General features: G+C 42.4%; 33 non-coding genes across 33 annotated transcripts; all 33 read left to right on the top strand.

Moving 5' to 3' along the window:
- The first annotated feature begins 182 nt into the window (after positions 1–182).
- Positions 183–255, top strand: trnaa-agc (transfer RNA alanine (anticodon AGC)). The gene has a single exon. It is a non-coding gene; the product is annotated as a tRNA-Ala (tRNA).
- Positions 256–494: 239 nt separating this feature from the next.
- On the top strand, positions 495–567 carry trnaa-agc (transfer RNA alanine (anticodon AGC)). Its single transcript has one exon. It is a non-coding gene; the product is annotated as a tRNA-Ala (tRNA).
- A 239-nt stretch (positions 568–806) lies between these two features.
- Positions 807–879, top strand: trnaa-agc (transfer RNA alanine (anticodon AGC)). Its single transcript has one exon. It is a non-coding gene; the product is annotated as a tRNA-Ala (tRNA).
- A 240-nt stretch (positions 880–1,119) lies between these two features.
- trnaa-agc (transfer RNA alanine (anticodon AGC)) lies at positions 1,120–1,192 on the top strand. The gene has a single exon. It is a non-coding gene; the product is annotated as a tRNA-Ala (tRNA).
- Positions 1,193–1,431: 239 nt separating this feature from the next.
- Positions 1,432–1,504, top strand: trnaa-agc (transfer RNA alanine (anticodon AGC)). Its single transcript has one exon. It is a non-coding gene; the product is annotated as a tRNA-Ala (tRNA).
- A 239-nt stretch (positions 1,505–1,743) lies between these two features.
- Positions 1,744–1,816, top strand: trnaa-agc (transfer RNA alanine (anticodon AGC)). Its single transcript has one exon. It is a non-coding gene; the product is annotated as a tRNA-Ala (tRNA).
- A 239-nt stretch (positions 1,817–2,055) lies between these two features.
- On the top strand, positions 2,056–2,128 carry trnaa-agc (transfer RNA alanine (anticodon AGC)). The gene has a single exon. It is a non-coding gene; the product is annotated as a tRNA-Ala (tRNA).
- Positions 2,129–2,367: 239 nt separating this feature from the next.
- On the top strand, positions 2,368–2,440 carry trnaa-agc (transfer RNA alanine (anticodon AGC)). The gene has a single exon. It is a non-coding gene; the product is annotated as a tRNA-Ala (tRNA).
- Positions 2,441–2,679: 239 nt separating this feature from the next.
- trnaa-agc (transfer RNA alanine (anticodon AGC)) lies at positions 2,680–2,752 on the top strand. Its single transcript has one exon. It is a non-coding gene; the product is annotated as a tRNA-Ala (tRNA).
- Positions 2,753–2,992: 240 nt separating this feature from the next.
- trnaa-agc (transfer RNA alanine (anticodon AGC)) lies at positions 2,993–3,065 on the top strand. Its single transcript has one exon. It is a non-coding gene; the product is annotated as a tRNA-Ala (tRNA).
- A 239-nt stretch (positions 3,066–3,304) lies between these two features.
- Positions 3,305–3,377, top strand: trnaa-agc (transfer RNA alanine (anticodon AGC)). Its single transcript has one exon. It is a non-coding gene; the product is annotated as a tRNA-Ala (tRNA).
- A 239-nt stretch (positions 3,378–3,616) lies between these two features.
- Positions 3,617–3,689, top strand: trnaa-agc (transfer RNA alanine (anticodon AGC)). The gene has a single exon. It is a non-coding gene; the product is annotated as a tRNA-Ala (tRNA).
- Positions 3,690–3,928: 239 nt separating this feature from the next.
- On the top strand, positions 3,929–4,001 carry trnaa-agc (transfer RNA alanine (anticodon AGC)). Its single transcript has one exon. It is a non-coding gene; the product is annotated as a tRNA-Ala (tRNA).
- A 551-nt stretch (positions 4,002–4,552) lies between these two features.
- On the top strand, positions 4,553–4,625 carry trnaa-agc (transfer RNA alanine (anticodon AGC)). Its single transcript has one exon. It is a non-coding gene; the product is annotated as a tRNA-Ala (tRNA).
- Positions 4,626–5,569: 944 nt separating this feature from the next.
- Positions 5,570–5,642, top strand: trnaa-agc (transfer RNA alanine (anticodon AGC)). The gene has a single exon. It is a non-coding gene; the product is annotated as a tRNA-Ala (tRNA).
- A 239-nt stretch (positions 5,643–5,881) lies between these two features.
- On the top strand, positions 5,882–5,954 carry trnaa-agc (transfer RNA alanine (anticodon AGC)). Its single transcript has one exon. It is a non-coding gene; the product is annotated as a tRNA-Ala (tRNA).
- Positions 5,955–6,898: 944 nt separating this feature from the next.
- Positions 6,899–6,971, top strand: trnaa-agc (transfer RNA alanine (anticodon AGC)). Its single transcript has one exon. It is a non-coding gene; the product is annotated as a tRNA-Ala (tRNA).
- A 162-nt stretch (positions 6,972–7,133) lies between these two features.
- On the top strand, positions 7,134–7,206 carry trnaa-agc (transfer RNA alanine (anticodon AGC)). The gene has a single exon. It is a non-coding gene; the product is annotated as a tRNA-Ala (tRNA).
- Positions 7,207–7,445: 239 nt separating this feature from the next.
- On the top strand, positions 7,446–7,518 carry trnaa-agc (transfer RNA alanine (anticodon AGC)). The gene has a single exon. It is a non-coding gene; the product is annotated as a tRNA-Ala (tRNA).
- Positions 7,519–7,757: 239 nt separating this feature from the next.
- Positions 7,758–7,830, top strand: trnaa-agc (transfer RNA alanine (anticodon AGC)). The gene has a single exon. It is a non-coding gene; the product is annotated as a tRNA-Ala (tRNA).
- Positions 7,831–8,775: 945 nt separating this feature from the next.
- On the top strand, positions 8,776–8,848 carry trnaa-agc (transfer RNA alanine (anticodon AGC)). The gene has a single exon. It is a non-coding gene; the product is annotated as a tRNA-Ala (tRNA).
- Positions 8,849–9,087: 239 nt separating this feature from the next.
- trnaa-agc (transfer RNA alanine (anticodon AGC)) lies at positions 9,088–9,160 on the top strand. Its single transcript has one exon. It is a non-coding gene; the product is annotated as a tRNA-Ala (tRNA).
- Positions 9,161–9,399: 239 nt separating this feature from the next.
- Positions 9,400–9,472, top strand: trnaa-agc (transfer RNA alanine (anticodon AGC)). The gene has a single exon. It is a non-coding gene; the product is annotated as a tRNA-Ala (tRNA).
- A 239-nt stretch (positions 9,473–9,711) lies between these two features.
- trnaa-agc (transfer RNA alanine (anticodon AGC)) lies at positions 9,712–9,784 on the top strand. The gene has a single exon. It is a non-coding gene; the product is annotated as a tRNA-Ala (tRNA).
- Positions 9,785–10,023: 239 nt separating this feature from the next.
- trnaa-agc (transfer RNA alanine (anticodon AGC)) lies at positions 10,024–10,096 on the top strand. The gene has a single exon. It is a non-coding gene; the product is annotated as a tRNA-Ala (tRNA).
- A 239-nt stretch (positions 10,097–10,335) lies between these two features.
- On the top strand, positions 10,336–10,408 carry trnaa-agc (transfer RNA alanine (anticodon AGC)). The gene has a single exon. It is a non-coding gene; the product is annotated as a tRNA-Ala (tRNA).
- Positions 10,409–11,665: 1,257 nt separating this feature from the next.
- trnaa-agc (transfer RNA alanine (anticodon AGC)) lies at positions 11,666–11,738 on the top strand. The gene has a single exon. It is a non-coding gene; the product is annotated as a tRNA-Ala (tRNA).
- A 1,257-nt stretch (positions 11,739–12,995) lies between these two features.
- Positions 12,996–13,068, top strand: trnaa-agc (transfer RNA alanine (anticodon AGC)). Its single transcript has one exon. It is a non-coding gene; the product is annotated as a tRNA-Ala (tRNA).
- A 1,251-nt stretch (positions 13,069–14,319) lies between these two features.
- Positions 14,320–14,392, top strand: trnaa-agc (transfer RNA alanine (anticodon AGC)). The gene has a single exon. It is a non-coding gene; the product is annotated as a tRNA-Ala (tRNA).
- A 239-nt stretch (positions 14,393–14,631) lies between these two features.
- trnaa-agc (transfer RNA alanine (anticodon AGC)) lies at positions 14,632–14,704 on the top strand. The gene has a single exon. It is a non-coding gene; the product is annotated as a tRNA-Ala (tRNA).
- Positions 14,705–15,648: 944 nt separating this feature from the next.
- trnaa-agc (transfer RNA alanine (anticodon AGC)) lies at positions 15,649–15,721 on the top strand. The gene has a single exon. It is a non-coding gene; the product is annotated as a tRNA-Ala (tRNA).
- Positions 15,722–15,960: 239 nt separating this feature from the next.
- trnaa-agc (transfer RNA alanine (anticodon AGC)) lies at positions 15,961–16,033 on the top strand. Its single transcript has one exon. It is a non-coding gene; the product is annotated as a tRNA-Ala (tRNA).
- A 240-nt stretch (positions 16,034–16,273) lies between these two features.
- trnaa-agc (transfer RNA alanine (anticodon AGC)) lies at positions 16,274–16,346 on the top strand. Its single transcript has one exon. It is a non-coding gene; the product is annotated as a tRNA-Ala (tRNA).
- The last annotated feature ends 602 nt before the right edge of the window (positions 16,347–16,948 follow it).

Below are 16,948 nucleotides of genomic sequence, written 5' to 3'. Positions count from 1 at the left end.
ACAATACAACTATTTCCACCACTGGGCTTACTCCAGTCACAACTTCAACATTTACTGAACTACCATGAAAAATACTTTTAGACAGCTGAAGCAAGCATACTTTTTAAAAAAGTATCCGTTCTTATGGACGAGGGATTTGGCAGTGTGGTCATTGAGATTTCATACTTCTTGTTTTAGGCACAGGGGGATTAGCTCAAATGGTAGAGTGCTCGCTTAGCATGCGAGAGGTAGCGGGATCGATGCCCGCATCCTCCAATTACTTTGTTTGGTTCAATCAGCACACATTGTTGTTGTAGCTCTGGATACTAACCCAACAATACAACTATTTCCACCACTGGGCTTACTGCAGTCACTACTTCAACCTTTACTGAACTACCATGAAAAATACTTTTAGACAGCTGAAGCAAGCATACTTTAAAAAAAGTATCCTTTCTTATGGACGAGGGATTTGGCAGTGCGGTCATTGAGATTTCATACTTCTTTTTGAAGGCACAGGGGGATTAGCTCAAATGGTAGAGCGCTCGCTTAGCATGCGAGAGGTAGCGGGATCGATGCCCGCATCCTCCAAATATTTGGTTTGGTTCAATCAGCACACATTGTTGTTGTAGGTCTGGATACTAACCCAACAATACAACTATTTCCACCACTGGGCTTACTGCAGTCACTACTTCAACCTTTACTGAACTACCATGAAAAATACTTTTAGACAGCTGAAGCAAGCATACTTTAAAAAAAGTATCCTTTCTTATGGACGAGGGATTTGGCAATGCGGTCATTGAGATTTCATACTTCTTTTTGAAGGCACAGGGGGGTTAGCTCAAATGGTAGAGCGCTCGCTTAGCATGCGAGAGGTAGCGGGATCGATGCCCGCATCCTCCAAATATTTAGTTTGGTTCAATCAACACACATTGTTGTTGTAGCTCTGGATACTAACCCAACAATACAACTATTTCCACCACTGGGCTTACTCCAGTCACAACTTCAACATTTACTGAACTACCATGAAAAATACTTTTAGACAGCTGAAGCAAGCATACTTTTTAAAAAAGTATCCGTTCTTATGGACGAGGGATTTGGCAGTGTGGTCATTGAGATTTCATACTTCTTGTTTTAGGCACAGGGGGATTAGCTCAAATGGTAGAGTGCTCGCTTAGCATGCGAGAGGTAGCGGGATCGATGCCCGCATCCTCCAATTACTTTGTTTGGTTCAATCAGCACACATTGTTGTTGTAGCTCTGGATACTAACCCAACAATACAACTATTTCCACCACTGGGCTTACTGCAGTCACTACTTCAACCTTTACTGAACTACCATGAAAAATACTTTTAGACAGCTGAAGCAAGCATACTTTTAAAAAAGTATCCTTTCTTATGGACGAGGGATTTGGCAGTGCGGTCATTGAGATTTCATACTTCTTTTTGAAGGCACAGGGGGATTAGCTCAAATGGTAGAGCGCTCGCTTAGCATGCGAGAGGTAGCGGGATCGATGCCCGCATCCTCCAAATATTTGGTTTGGTTCAATCAGCACACATTGTTGTTGTAGGTCTGGATACTAACCCAACAATACAACTATTTCCACCACTGGGCTTACTGCAGTCACTACTTCAACCTTTACTGAACTACCATGAAAAATACTTTTAGACAGCTGAAGCAAGCATACTTTAAAAAAAGTATCCTTTCTTATGGACGAGGGATTTGGCAATGCGGTCATTGAGATTTCATACTTCTTTTTGAAGGCACAGGGGGGTTAGCTCAAATGGTAGAGCGCTCGCTTAGCATGCGAGAGGTAGCGGGATCGATGCCCGCATCCTCCAAATATTTAGTTTGGTTCAATCAGCACACATTGTTGTTGTAGCTCTGGATACTAACCCAACAATACAACTATTTCCACCACTGGGCTTACTCCAGTCACAACTTCAACATTTACTGAACTACCATGAAAAATACTTTTAGACAGCTGAAGCAAGCATACTTTAAAAAAAGTATCCTTTCTTATGGACGAGGGATTTGGCAGTGTGGTCATTGAGATTTCATACTTCTTGTTTTAGGCACAGGGGGATTAGCTCAAATGGTAGAGTGCTCGCTTAGCATGCGAGAGGTAGCGGGATCGATGCCCGCATCCTCCAAATATTTAGTTTGGTTCAATCAGCACACATTGTTGTTGTAGCTCTGGATACTAACCCAACAATACAACTATTTCCACCACTGGGCTTACTCCAGTCACAACTTCAACATTTACTGAACTACCATGAAAAATACTTTTAGACAGCTGAAGCAAGCATACTTTAAAAAAAGTATCCTTTCTTATGGACGAGGGATTTGGCAGTGTGGTCATTGAGATTTCATACTTCTTGTTTTAGGCACAGGGGGATTAGCTCAAATGGTAGAGTGCTCGCTTAGCATGCGAGAGGTAGCGGGATCGATGCCCGCATCCTCCAATTACTTTGTTTGGTTCAATCAGCACACATTGTTGTTGTAGCTCTGGATACTAACCCAACAATACAACTATTTCCACCACTGGGCTTACTGCAGTCACTACTTCAACCTTTACTGAACTACCATGAAAAATACTTTTAGACAGCTGAAGCAAGCATACTTTAAAAAAAGTATCCTTTCTTATGGACGAGGGATTTGGCAGTGCGGTCATTGAGATTTCATACTTCTTTTTGAAGGCACAGGGGGATTAGCTCAAATGGTAGAGCGCTCGCTTAGCATGCGAGAGGTAGCGGGATCGATGCCCGCATCCTCCAAATATTTAGTTTGGTTCAATCAACACACATTGTTGTTGTAGCTCTGGATACTAACCCAACAATACAACTATTTCCACCACTGGGCTTACTCCAGTCACAACTTCAACATTTACTGAACTACCATGAAAAATACTTTTAGACAGCTGAAGCAAGCATACTTTTTAAAAAAGTATCCGTTCTTATGGACGAGGGATTTGGCAGTGTGGTCATTGAGATTTCATACTTCTTGTTTTAGGCACAGGGGGATTAGCTCAAATGGTAGAGTGCTCGCTTAGCATGCGAGAGGTAGCGGGATCGATGCCCGCATCCTCCAATTACTTTGTTTGGTTCAATCAGCACACATTGTTGTTGTAGCTCTGGATACTAACCCAACAATACAACTATTTCCACCACTGGGCTTACTGCAGTCACTACTTCAACCTTTACTGAACTACCATGAAAAATACTTTTAGACAGCTGAAGCAAGCATACTTTAAAAAAAGTATCCTTTCTTATGGACGAGGGATTTGGCAGTGCGGTCATTGAGATTTCATACTTCTTTTTGAAGGCACAGGGGGATTAGCTCAAATGGTAGAGCGCTCGCTTAGCATGCGAGAGGTAGCGGGATCGATGCCCGCATCCTCCAAATATTTGGTTTGGTTCAATCAGCACACATTGTTGTTGTAGGTCTGGATACTAACCCAACAATACAACTATTTCCACCACTGGGCTTACTGCAGTCACTACTTCAACCTTTACTGAACTACCATGAAAAATACTTTTAGACAGCTGAAGCAAGCATACTTTAAAAAAAGTATCCTTTCTTATGGACGAGGGATTTGGCAATGCGGTCATTGAGATTTCATACTTCTTTTTGAAGGCACAGGGGGGTTAGCTCAAATGGTAGAGCGCTCGCTTAGCATGCGAGAGGTAGCGGGATCGATGCCCGCATCCTCCAAATATTTAGTTTGGTTCAATCAGCACACATTGTTGTTGTAGCTCTGGATACTAACCCAACAATACAACTATTTCCACCACTGGGCTTACTCCAGTCACAACTTCAACATTTACTGAACTACCATGAAAAATACTTTTAGACAGCTGAAGCAAGCATACTTTAAAAAAAGTATCCTTTCTTATGGACGAGGGATTTGGCAGTGTGGTCATTGAGATTTCATACTTCTTGTTTTAGGCACAGGGGGATTAGCTCAAATGGTAGAGTGCTCGCTTAGCATGCGAGAGGTAGCGGGATCGATGCCCGCATCCTCCAATTACTTTGTTTGGTTCAATCAGCACACATTGTTGTTGTAGCTCTGGATACGAACCCAACAATACAACTATTTCCACCACTGGGCTTACTGCAGTCACTACTTCAACCTTTACTGAACTACCATGAAAAATACTTTTAGACAGCTGAAGCAAGCATACTTTTAAAAAAGTATCCTTTCTTATGGACGAGGGATTTGGCAGTGCGGTCATTGAGATTTCATACTTCTTGTTGGAGGCGCAGGGGGATTAGCTCAAAAGGTAGAGCGCTCGCTTAGCATGCGAGAGGTAGCGTGATCGATACCCGCATCCTCCAAATATTTAGTTTGGTTCAATCAGCACACATTGTTGTTGTAGCTCTGGATACTAACCCAACAATACAACTATTTCCACCACTGGGCTTACTCCAGTCACAACTTCAACATTTACTGAACTACCATGAAAAACACCTTTAGACAGCTGAAGCAAGCATACTTTTTAAAAAGTATCCGTTCTTATGGACGAGGGATTTGGCAGTGCGGTCATTGAGATTTCATACTTATTTTTGAAGGCACAGGGGGATTAGCTCAAATGGTAGAGCGCTCGCTTAGCATGCGAGAGGTAGCGGGATCGATGCCCGCATCGTCCAATTACTTTTTTTGGTTCAATCAGCACACATTGTTGTTGTAGCTCTGGACTAACAAATTGAATCAAGTGTGCTTGTCTGGCTCTAAAATGTAAATGTGAATTGCTGCGGCTACCCGAGGACGATAGCTGGGAACAACTAGTGTCAGGTAGAGCGTGGTGACGAGTTGAAATATGAATTCAAAATAGACCTACCAGTAGACAACGCTATCGTGGCTGTTAATAATATATTAGGCTAAGTACTGTTTTATACTCTGTACTTTCAATTGTTTTGAGTTTCTGACATTTTTCTCATGCAGTGTTTTAATGGGATTATTTAGGGACAGTTCAAAAATTACTGGGTGAGTGGGGGCTTGTAGCTTTCAAACTCTAGGGGTGTTTTTCCAAACATACTACCATGCTCCACACTCATGCTCCGATTGTATTCTCCACTCCGTTCTCTTGAGTATGTTTTTGTGTGGACGCGAGTGAGGAGAATGCATAAAGCAATACATTTAAGAAGCACTCGCACTCCCCCTACTGTATTACCTCACGCTTCACCACCCCATTCACTGAATCTCCTTCCAGCCAGGACAATGGCAACAATAGACGAATCAAGATATACACAAAGCAAACGTTTGACTTCACAATTATCAGCTAGATATGGGCAACTAACATGCATTTCCCCACGATCAACTGATCCTAATGTTATTCCACAGACAGCCAGCAGGGGGAACTCCAGACTCGCAGGTTTTTCTGCTATCAAACACCCAAAACTCACTAACACAACAATACAACTATTTCCACCACTGGGCTTACTCCAGTCACTACTTCAACATTTACTGAACTACCATGAAAAATACTTTTAGACAGCTGAAGCAAGCATACTTTAAAAAAAGTATCCTTTCTTATGGACGAGGGATTTGGCAGTGCGGTCATTGAGATTTCATACTTCTTGTTGGAGGCACAGGGGGATTAGCTCAAATGGTAGAGCGCTCGCTTAGCATGCGAGAGGTAGCGTGATCGATACCCGCATCCTCCAAATATTTAGTTTGGTTCAATCAGCACACATTGTTGTTGTAGCTCTGGATACTAACCCAACAATACAACTACTTCCACCACTGGGCTTACTCCAGTCACAACTTCAACATTTACTGAACTACCATGAAAAATACCTTTAGACAGCTGAAGCAAGCATACTTTTTAAAAAGTATCCGTTCTTATGGATGAGGGATTTGGCAGTGCGGTCATTGAGATTTCATACTTATTTTTGAAGGCACAGGGGGATTAGCTCAAATGGTAGAGCGCTCGCTTAGCATGCGAGAGTTAGCGGGATCGATGCCCGCATCCTCCAATTACTTTTTTTGGTTCAATCAGCACACATTGTTGTTGTAGCTCTGGACTAACAAATTGAATCAAGTGTGCTTGTCTGGCTCTAAAATGTAAATGTGAATTGCTGCGGCTACCCGAGGACGATAGCTGGGAACAACTAGTGTCAGGTAGAGCTTGGTGACGAGTTGAAATATGAATTCAAAATAGACCTACCAGTAGACAACGCTATCGTGGCTGTTAATAATATATTAGGCTAAGTACTGTTTTATACTCTGTTCTTTCAATTGTTTTGAGTTTATGACATTTTTCTCATGCAGTGTTTTAATGGGATTATTTAGGGACAGTTCAAAAATTACTGGATGAGTGGGGGCTTGTAGCTTTCAAACTCTAGGGGTGTTTTTCCAAACATACTACCATGCTCCACACTCATGCTCCGATTGTATTCTCCACTCCGTTCTCTTGAGTATGTTTTTGTGTGGACGCGAGTGAGGAGAATGCATAAAGCAATACATTTAAGAAGCACTCGCACTCCCCCTACTGTATTACCTCACGCTTCACCACCCCGTTCACTGAACCTCCTTCCAGCCAGGACAATGGCAACAATAGACGAATCAAGATATACACAAAGCAAACGTTTGACTTCACAATTATCAGCTAGATATGGGCAACTAACATGCATTTCCCCACGATCAACTGATCCTAATGTTATTCCACAGACAGCCAGCAGGGGGAACTCCAGACTCGCAGGTTTTTCTGCTATCAAACACCCAAAACTCACTAACACAACAATACAACTATTTCCACCACTGGGCTTACTCCAGTCACTACTTCAACATTTACTGAACTACCATGAAAAATACTTTTAGACAGCTGAAGCAAGCATACTTTAAAAAAAGTATCCTTTCTTATGGACGAGGGATTTGGCAGTGCGGTCATTGAGATTTCATACTTCTTTTTGAAGGCACAGGGGGATTAGCTCAAATGGTAGAGCGCTCGCTTAGCATGCGAGAGGTAGCGGGATCGATGCCCGCATCCTCCAATTACTTTGTCTGGTTCAATCAGCACACATTGTTGTTGTAGCTCTGGACTAACAAATTGAATCAAGTGTGCTTGTCTAGCTCTAAAATGTAAATGTGAATTGCTGCGGCTAACCCGAGGACGATAGCTGGGAACAACTAGTGTCAGGTAGAGAGTGGTGAAGGGGGGATTAGCTCAAATGGTAGAGCGCTCGCTTAGCATGCGAGAGGTAGCGGGATCGATGCCCGCATCCTCCAAATATTTAGCTTGGTTCAATCAGCACACATTGTTGTTGTAGCTCTGGATACTAACCCAACAATACAACTATTTCCACCACTGGGCTTACTCCAGTCACAACTTCAACATTTACTGAACTACCATGAAAAATACTTTTAGACAGCTGAAGCAAGCATACTTTTTAAAAAGTATCCGTTCTTATGGACGAGGGATTTGGCAGTGCGGTCATTGAGATTTCATACTTCTTGTTTTAGCCACAGGGGGATTAGCTCAAATGGTAGAGCGCTCGCTTAGCATGCGAGAGGTAGCGGGATCGATGCCCGCATCCTCCAAATATTTGGTGTGGTTCAATCAGCACACATTGTTGTTGTAGCTCTGGATACTAACCCAACAATACAACTATTTCCACCACTGGGCTTACTGCAGTCACTACTTCAACCTTTACTGAACTACCATGAAAAATGCTTTTAGACAGCTGAAGCAAGCATACTTTAAAAAAAGTATCCTTTCTTATGGACGAGGGATTTGGCAGTGCGGTCATTGAGATTTCATACTTCTTTTCGTAGGCACAGGGGTATTAGCTCAAATGGTAGAGCGCTCGCTTAGCATGCGAGAGGTAGCGGGATCGATGCCCGCATCCTCCAATTACTTTGTTTGGTTCAATCAGCACACATTGTTGTTGTAGCTGTGGACTAACAAATTGAATCAAGTGTGCTTGTCTGGCTCTAAAATGTAAATGTGAATTGCTGCGGCTACCCGAGGACGATAGCTGGGAACAACTAGTGTCAGGTAGAGCGTGGTGACGAGTTGAAATATTAAGTCAAAATAGACCTACCAGTACACAACGCTATCGTGGCTGTTAATAATATATTAGGCTAAGTACTGTTGTATACTCTGTTCTTTCAATTGTTTTGAGTTTATGACATTTTTCTCATGCAGTGTTTTAATGGGATTATTTAGGGACAGTTCAAAAATTACTGGGTGAGTGGGGGCTTGTAGCTCTCAAACTCTAGGGGTGTTTTTCCAAACATACTACCATGCTCCACACTCATGCTCCGATTGTATTCTCCACTCCGTTCTCTTGAGTATGTTTTTGTGTGGACGCGAGTGAGGAGAATGCATAAAGCAATACATTTAAGAAGCACTCGCACTCCCGCCAACTGTATTACCTCACGCTTCACCACCCCATTCACTGAACCTCCTTCCAGCCAGGACAATGGCAACAATAGACGAATCAAGATATACACAAAGCAAACGTTTGACTTCACAATTATCAGCTAGATATGGGCAACTAACATGCATTTCCCCACGATCAACTGATCCTAATGTTATTCCACAGACAGCCAGCAGGGGGAACTCCAGACTCGCAGGTTTTTCTGCTATCAAACACCCAAAACTCACTAACACAACAATACAACTATTTCCACCACTGGGCTTACTCCAGTCACTACTTCAACATTTACTGAACTACCATGAAAAATACTTTTAGACAGCTGAAGCAAGCATACTTTTAAAAAAGTATCCTTTCTTATGGACGAGGGATTTGGCAGTGCGGTCATTGAGATTTCATACTTCTTGTTGGAGGCACAGGGGGATTAGCTCAAATGGTAGAGCGCTCGCTTAGCATGCGAGAGGTAGTGGGATCGATGCCCGCATCCTCCAAATATTTGGTTTGGTTCAATCAGCACACATTGTTGTTGTAGCTCTGGATACTAACCCAACAATACAACTATTTCCACCACTGGGCTTACTGCAGTCACTACTTCAACCTTTACTGAACTACCATGAAAAATACTTTTAGACAGCTGAAGCAAGCATACTTTTAAAAAAGTATCCTTTCTTATGGACGAGGGATTTGGCAATGCGGTCATTGAGATTTCATACTTCTTTTTGAAGGCACAGGGGGGTTAGCTCAAATGGTAGAGCGCTCGCTTAGCATGCGAGAGGTAGCGGGATCGATGCCCGCATCCTCCAAATATTTAGTTTGGTTCAATCAGCACACATTGTTGTTGTAGCTCTGGATACTAACCCAACAATACAACTATTTCCACCACTGGGCTTACTCCAGTCACAACTTCAACATTTACTGAACTACCATGAAAAATACTTTTAGACAGCTGAAGCAAGCATACTTTAAAAAAAGTATCCTTTCTTATGGACGAGGGATTTGGCAGTGTGGTCATTGAGATTTCATACTTCTTGTTTTAGGCACAGGGGGATTAGCTCAAATGGTAGAGTGCTCGCTTAGCATGCGAGAGGTAGCGGGATCGATGCCCGCATCCTCCAATTACTTTGTTTGGTTCAATCAGCACACATTGTTGTTGTAGCTCTGGATACTAACCCAACAATACAACTATTTCCACCACTGGGCTTACTGCAGTCACTACTTCAACCTTTACTGGACTACCATGAAAAATACTTTTAGACAGCTGAAGCAAGCATACTTTTAAAAAAGTATCCTTTCTTATGGACGAGGGATTTGGCAGTGCGGTCATTGAGATTTCATACTTCTTTTTGAAGGCACAGGGGGATTAGCTCAAATGGTAGAGTGCTCGCTTAGCATGCGAGAGGTAGCGGGATCGATGCCCGCATCCTCCAAATATTTGGTTTGGTTCAATCAGCACACATTGTTGTTGTAGGTCTGGATATTAACCCAACAATACAACTATTTCCACCACTGGGCTTACTGCAGTCACTACTTCAACCTTTACTGAACTACCATGAAAAATACTTTTAGACAGCTGAAGCAAGCATACTTTAAAAAAAGTATCCTTTCTTATGGACGAGGGATTTGGCAATGCGGTCATTGAGATTTCATACTTCTTTTTGAAGGCACAGGGGGGTTAGCTCAAATGGTAGAGCGCTCGCTTAGCATGCGAGAGGTAGCGGGATCGATGCCCGCATCCTCCAAATATTTAGTTTGGTTCAATCAGCACACATTGTTGTTGTAGCTCTGGATACTAACCCAACAATACAACTATTTCCACCACTGGGCTTACTCCAGTCACAACTTCAACATTTACTGAACTACCATGAAAAATACTTTTAGACAGCTGAAGCAAGCATACTTTAAAAAAAGTATCCTTTCTTATGGACGAGGGATTTGGCAGTGCGGTCATTGAGATTTCATACTTCTTGTTACAGGCACAGGGGGATTAGCTCAAATGGTAGAGCGCTCGCTTAGCATGCGAGAGGTAGCGGGATCGATGCCCGCATCCTCCAAATATTTAGTTTGGTTCAATCAGCACACATTGTTGTTGTAGCTCTGGATACTAACCCAACAATACAACTATTTCCACCACCGGGCTTACTCCAGTCACAACTTCAACATTTACTGAACTACCATGAAAAATACTTTTAGACAGCTGAAGCAAGCATACTTTTTAAAAAAGTATCCGTTCTTATGGACGAGGGATTTGGCAGTGTGGTCATTGAGATTTCATACTTCTTGTTTTAGGCACAGTGGGATTAGCTCAAATGGTAGAGTGCTCGCTTAGCATGCGAGAGGTAGCGGGATCGATGCCCGCATCCTCCAATTACTTTGTTTGGTTCAATCAGCACACATTGTTGTTGTAGCTCTGGACTAACAAATTGTATCAAGTGTGCTTGTCTGGCTCTAAAATGTAAATGTGAATTGATGCGGCTACCCGAGGACGATAGCTGGGAACAACTAGTGTCAGGTAGAGCTTGGTGACGAGTTGAAATATTAATTCAAAATAGACCTACCAGTAGACAACGCTATCGTGGCTGTTAATAATATATTAGGCTAAGTAATGTTTTATACTCTGTACTTTCAATTGTTTTGAGTTTCTGACATTTTTCTCATGCAGTGTTTTAATGGGATTATTTAGGGACAGTTCAAAAATTACTGGGTGAGTGGGGGCTTGTAGCTTTCAAACTCTAGGGGTGTTTTTCCAAACATACTACCATGCTCCACACTCATGCTCCGATTGTATTCTCCACTCCGTTCTCTTGAGTATGTTTTTGTGTGGACGCGAGTGAGGAGAATGCATAAAGCAATACATTTAAGAAGCACTCGCACTCCCCCTACTGTATTACCTCACGCTTCACCACCCCATTCACTGAACCTCCTTCCAGCCTGGACTATGGCAACAATAGACGAATCAAGATATACACAAAGCAAACGTTTGACTTCACAATTATCAGCTAGATATGGGCAACTAACATGCATTTCCCCACGATCAACTGATCCTAATGTTATTCCACAGACAGCCAGCAGGGGGAACTCCAGACTCGCAGGTTTTTCTGCTATCAAACACCCAAAACTCACTAACACAACAATACAACTATTTCCACCACTGGGCTTACTCCAGTCACTACTTCAACATTTACTGAACTACCATGAAAAATACTTTTAGACAGCTGAAGCAAGCATACTTTAAAAAAAGTATCCTTTCTTATGGACGAGGGATTTGGCAGTGCGGTCATTGAGATTTCATACTTCTTGTTGGAGCCACAGGGGGATTAGCTCAAATGGTAGAGCGCTCGCTTAGCAAGCGAGAGGTAGCGGGATCGATACCCGCATCCTCCAAATATTTAGTTTGGTTCAATCAGCACACATTGTTGTTGTAGCTCTGGATACTAACCCAACAATACAACTATTTCCACCACCGGGCTTACTCCAGTCACAACTTCAACATTTACTGAACTACCATGAAAAATACTTTTAGACAGCTGAAGCAAGCATACTTTTAAAAAAAGTATCCGTTCTTATGGACGAGGGATTTGGCAGTGTGGTCATTGAGATTTCATACTTCTTGTATTAGGCACAGGGGGATTAGCTCAAATGGTAGAGTGCTCGCTTAGCATGCGAGAGGTAGCAGGATCGATGCCCGCATCCTCCAATTACTTTGTTTGGTTCAATCAGCACACATTGTTGTTGTAGCTCTGGACTAACAAATTGTATCAAGTGTGCTTGTCTGGCTCTAAAATGTAAATGTGAATTGATGCGGCTACCCGAGGACGATAGCTGGGAACAACTAGTGTCAGGTAGAGCTTGGTGACGAGTTGAAATATTAATTCAAAATAGACCTACCAGTAGACAACGCTATCGTGGCTGTTAATAATATATTAGGCTAAGTAATGTTTTATACTCTGTACTTTCAATTGTTTTGAGTTTCTGACATTTTTCTCATGCAGTGTTTTAATGGGATTATTTAGGGACAGTTCAAAAATTACTGGGTGAGTGGGGGCTTGTAGCTTTCAAACTCTAGGGGTGTTTTTCCAAACATACTACCATGCTCCACACTCATGCTCCGATTGTATTCTCCACTCCGTTCTCTTGAGTATGTTTTTGTGTGGACGCGAGTGAGGAGAATGCATAAAGCAATACATTTAAGAAGCACTCGCACTCCCCCTACTGTATTACCTCACGCTTCACCACCCCATTCACTGAACCTCCTTCCAGCCTGGACTATGGCAACAATAGACGAATCAAGATATACACAAAGCAAACGTTTGACTTCACAATTATCAGCTAGATATGGGCAACTAACATGCATTTCCCCACGATCAACTGATCCTAATGTTATTCCACAGACAGCCAGCAGGGGGAACTCCAGACTCGCAGGTTTTTCTGCTATCAAACACCCAAAACTCACTAACACAACAATACAACTATTTCCACCACTGGGCTTACTCCAGTCACTACTTCAACATTTACTGAACTACCATTAAAAATACTTTTAGACAGCTGAAGCAAGCATACTTTAAAAAAAGTATCCTTTCTTATGGACGAGGGATTTGGCAGTGCGGTCATTGAGATTTCATACTTCTTGTTGGAGCCACAGGGGGATTAGCTCAAATGGTAGAGCGCTCGCTTAGCAAGCGAGAGGTAGCGGGATCGATACCCGCATCCTCCAAATATTTAGTTTGGTTCAATCAGCACACATTGTTGTTGTAGCTCTGGATACTAACCCAACAATACAACTATTTCCACCACCGGGCTTACTCCAGTCACAACTTCAACATTTACTGAACTACCATGAAAAATACTTTTAGACAGCTGAAGCAAGCATACTTTTAAAAAAAGTATCCGTTCTTATGGACGAGGGATTTGGCAGTGTGGTCATTGAGATTTCATACTTCTTGTATTAGGCACAGGGGGATTAGCTCAAATGGTAGAGTGCTCGCTTAGCATGCGAGAGGTAGCAGGATCGATGCCCGCATCCTCCAATTACTTTGTTTGGTTCAATCAGCACACATTGTTGTTGTAGCTCTGGACTAACAAATTGTATCAAGTGTGCTTGTCTGGCTCTAAAATGTGAATTGATGCGGCTACCCGAGGACGATAGCTGGGAACAACTAGTGTCAGGTAGAGCTTGGTGACGAGTTGAAATATTAATTCAAAATAGACCTACCAGTAGACAACGCTATCGTGGCTGTTAATAATATATTAGGCTAAGTAATGTTTTATACTCTGTACTTTCAATTGTTTTGAGTTTCTGACATTTTTCTCATGCAGTGTTTTAATGGGATTATTTAGGGACAGTTCAAAAATTACTGGGTGAGTGGGGGCTTGTAGCTTTCAAACTCTAGGGGTGTTTTTCCAAACATACTACCATGCTCCACACTCATGCTCCGATTGTATTCTCCACTCCGTTCTCTTGAGTATGTTTTTGTGTGGACGCGAGTGAGGAGAATGCATAAAGCAATACATTTAAGAAGCACTCGCACTCCCCCTACTGTATTACCTCACGCTTCACCACCCCATTCACTGAACCTCCTTCCAGCCTGGACTATGGCAACAATAGACGAATCAAGATATACACAAAGCAAACGTTTGACTTCACAATTATCAGCTAGATATGGGCAACTAACATGCATTTCCCCACGATCAACTGATCCTAATGTTATTCCATAGACAACCAGCAGGGGGAACTCCAGACTCGCAGGTTTTTCTGCTATCAAACACCCAAAACTCACTAACACAACAATACAACTATTTCCACCACTGGGCTTACTCCAGTCACTACTTCAACATTTACTGAACTACCATGAAAAATACTTTTAGACAGCTGAAGCAAGCATACTTTAAAAAAAGTATCCTTTCTTATGGACGAGGGATTTGGCAGTGCGGTCATTGAGATTTCATACTTCTTGTTGCAGCCACAGGGGGATTAGCTCAAATGGTAGAGCGTTCGCTTAGCATGCGAGAGGTAGCGGGATCGATACCCGCATCCTCCAAATATATAGTTTGGTTCAATCAGCACACATTGTTGTTGTAGCTCTGGATACTAACCCAACAATACAACTATTTCCACCACTGGGCTTACTCCAGTCACAACTTCAACATTTACTGAACTACCATGAAAAATACTTTTAGACAGCTGAAGCAAGCATACTTTTTAAAAAGTATCCGTTCTTATGGACGAGGGATTTGGCAGTGCGGTCATTGAGATTTCATACTTCTTGTTTTAGGCACAGGGGGATTAGCTCAAATGGTAGAGCGCTCGCTTAGCATGCGAGAGGTAGCGGAATCGATACCCGCATCCTCCAATTACTTTGTTTGGTTCAATCAGCACACATTGTTGTTGTAGCTCTGGACTAACAAATTGAATCAAGTGTGCTTGTCTGGCTCTAAAATGTAAATGTGAATTGCTGCGGCTACCCGAGGACGATAGCTGGGAACAACTAGTGTCAGGTAGAGCGTGGTGACGAGTTGAAATATGAATTCAAAATAGACCTACCAGTAGACAATGCTATCGTGGCTGTTAATAATATATTAGGCTAAGTAATGTTTTATACTCTGTACTTTCAATTGTTTTGAGTTTCTGACATTTTTCTCATGCAGTGTTTTAATGGGATTATTTAGGGACAGTTCAAAAATTACTGGGTGAGTGGGGGCTTGTAGCTTTCAAACTCTAGGGGTGTTTTTCCAAACATACTACCATGCTCCACACTCATGCTCCGATTGTATTCTCCACTCCGTTCTCTTGAGTATGTTTTTGTGTGGACGCGAGTGAGGAGAATGCATAAAGCAATACATTTAAGAAGCACTCGCACTCCCCCTACTGTATTACCTCACGCTTCACCACCCCATTCACTGAACCTCCTTCCAGCCAGGACAATGGCAACAATAGGCGAATCAAGATATACACAAAGCAAACGTTTGACTTCACAATTATCAGCTAGATATGGGCAACTAACATGCATTTCCCCACGATCAACTGATCCTAATGTTATTCCACAGACAGCCAGCAGGGGGAACTCCAGACTCGCAGGTTTTTCTGCTATCAAACACCCAAAACTCACTAACACAACAATACAACTATTTCCACCACTGGGCTTACTCCAGTCACTACTTCAACATTTACTGAACTACCATGAAAAATACTTTTAGACAGCTGAAGCAAGCATACTTTAAAAAAAGTATCCTTTCTTATGGACGAGGGATTTGGCAGTGCGGTCATTGAGATTTCATACTTCTTGTTGGAGGCACAGGGGGATTAGCTCAAAAGGTAGAGTGCTCGCTTAGCATGCGAGAGGTAGCGGGATCGATGCCCGCATCCTCCAAATATTTGGTTTGGTTCAATCAGCACACATTGTTGTTGTAGCTCTGGATACTAACCCAACAATACAACTATTTCCACCACTGGGCTTACTGCAGTCACTACTTCAACCTTTACTGAACTACCATGAAAAATACTTTTAGACAGCTGAAGCAAGCATACTTTTAAAAAAGTATCCTTTCTTATGGACGAGGGATTTGGCAGTGCGGTCATTGAGATTTCATACTTCTTTTTGAAGGCACAGGGGGATTAGCTCAAATGGTAGAGCGCTCGCTTAGCATGCGAGAGGTAGCGGGATCGATGCCCGCATCCTCTAAATATTTGGTTTGGTTCAATCAGCACACATTGTTGTTGTAGGTCTGGATACTAACCCAACAATACAACTATTTCCACCACTGGGCTTACTGCATTCACTACTTCAACCTTTACTGAACTACCATGAAAAATACTTTTAGACAGCTGAAGCAAGCATACTTTTTAAAAAAGTATCCGTTCTTATGGACGAGGGATTTGGCAGTGTGGTCATTGAGATTTCATACTTCTTGTTTTAAGCACAGGGGGATTAGCTCAAATGGTAGAGTGCTCGCTTAGCATGCGAGAGGTAGCGGGATCGATGCCCGCATCCTCCAATTACTTTGTTTGGTTCAATCAGCACACATTGTTGTTGTAGCTCTGGACTAACAAATTGTATCAAGTGTGCTTGTCTGGCTCTAAAATGTAAATGTGAATTGATGCGGCTACCCGAGGACGATAGCTGGGAACAACTAGTGTCAGGTAGAGCTTGGTGACGAGTTGAAATATTAATTCAAAATAGACCTACCAGTAGACAATGCTATCGTGGCTGTTAATAATATATTAGGCTAAGTAATGTTTTATACTCTGTACTTTCAATTGTTTTGAGTTTCTGACATTTTTCTCATGCAGTGTTTTAATGGGATTATTTAGGGACAGTTCAAAAATTACTGGATGAGTGGGGGCTTGTAGCTTTCAAACTCTAGGGGTGTTTTTCCAAACATACTACCATGCTCCACACTCATGCTCCGATTGTATTCTCCACTCCGTTCTCTTGAGTATGTTTTTGTGTGGACGCGAGTGAGGAGAATGCATAAAGCAATACATTTAAGAAGCACTCGCACTCCCCCTACTGTATTACCTCACGCTTCACCACCCCATTCACTGAACCTCCTTCCAGCCAGGACAATGGCAACAATAGACGAATCAAGATATACAC

This window comes from Oncorhynchus kisutch, unplaced genomic scaffold (assembly GCF_002021735.2).
Source record: "Oncorhynchus kisutch isolate 150728-3 unplaced genomic scaffold, Okis_V2 scaffold830, whole genome shotgun sequence".
Taxonomy (NCBI): Eukaryota; Metazoa; Chordata; class Actinopteri; order Salmoniformes; family Salmonidae; genus Oncorhynchus; species Oncorhynchus kisutch.
This window is presented reverse-complemented; position numbering and strand designations above follow the sequence as displayed.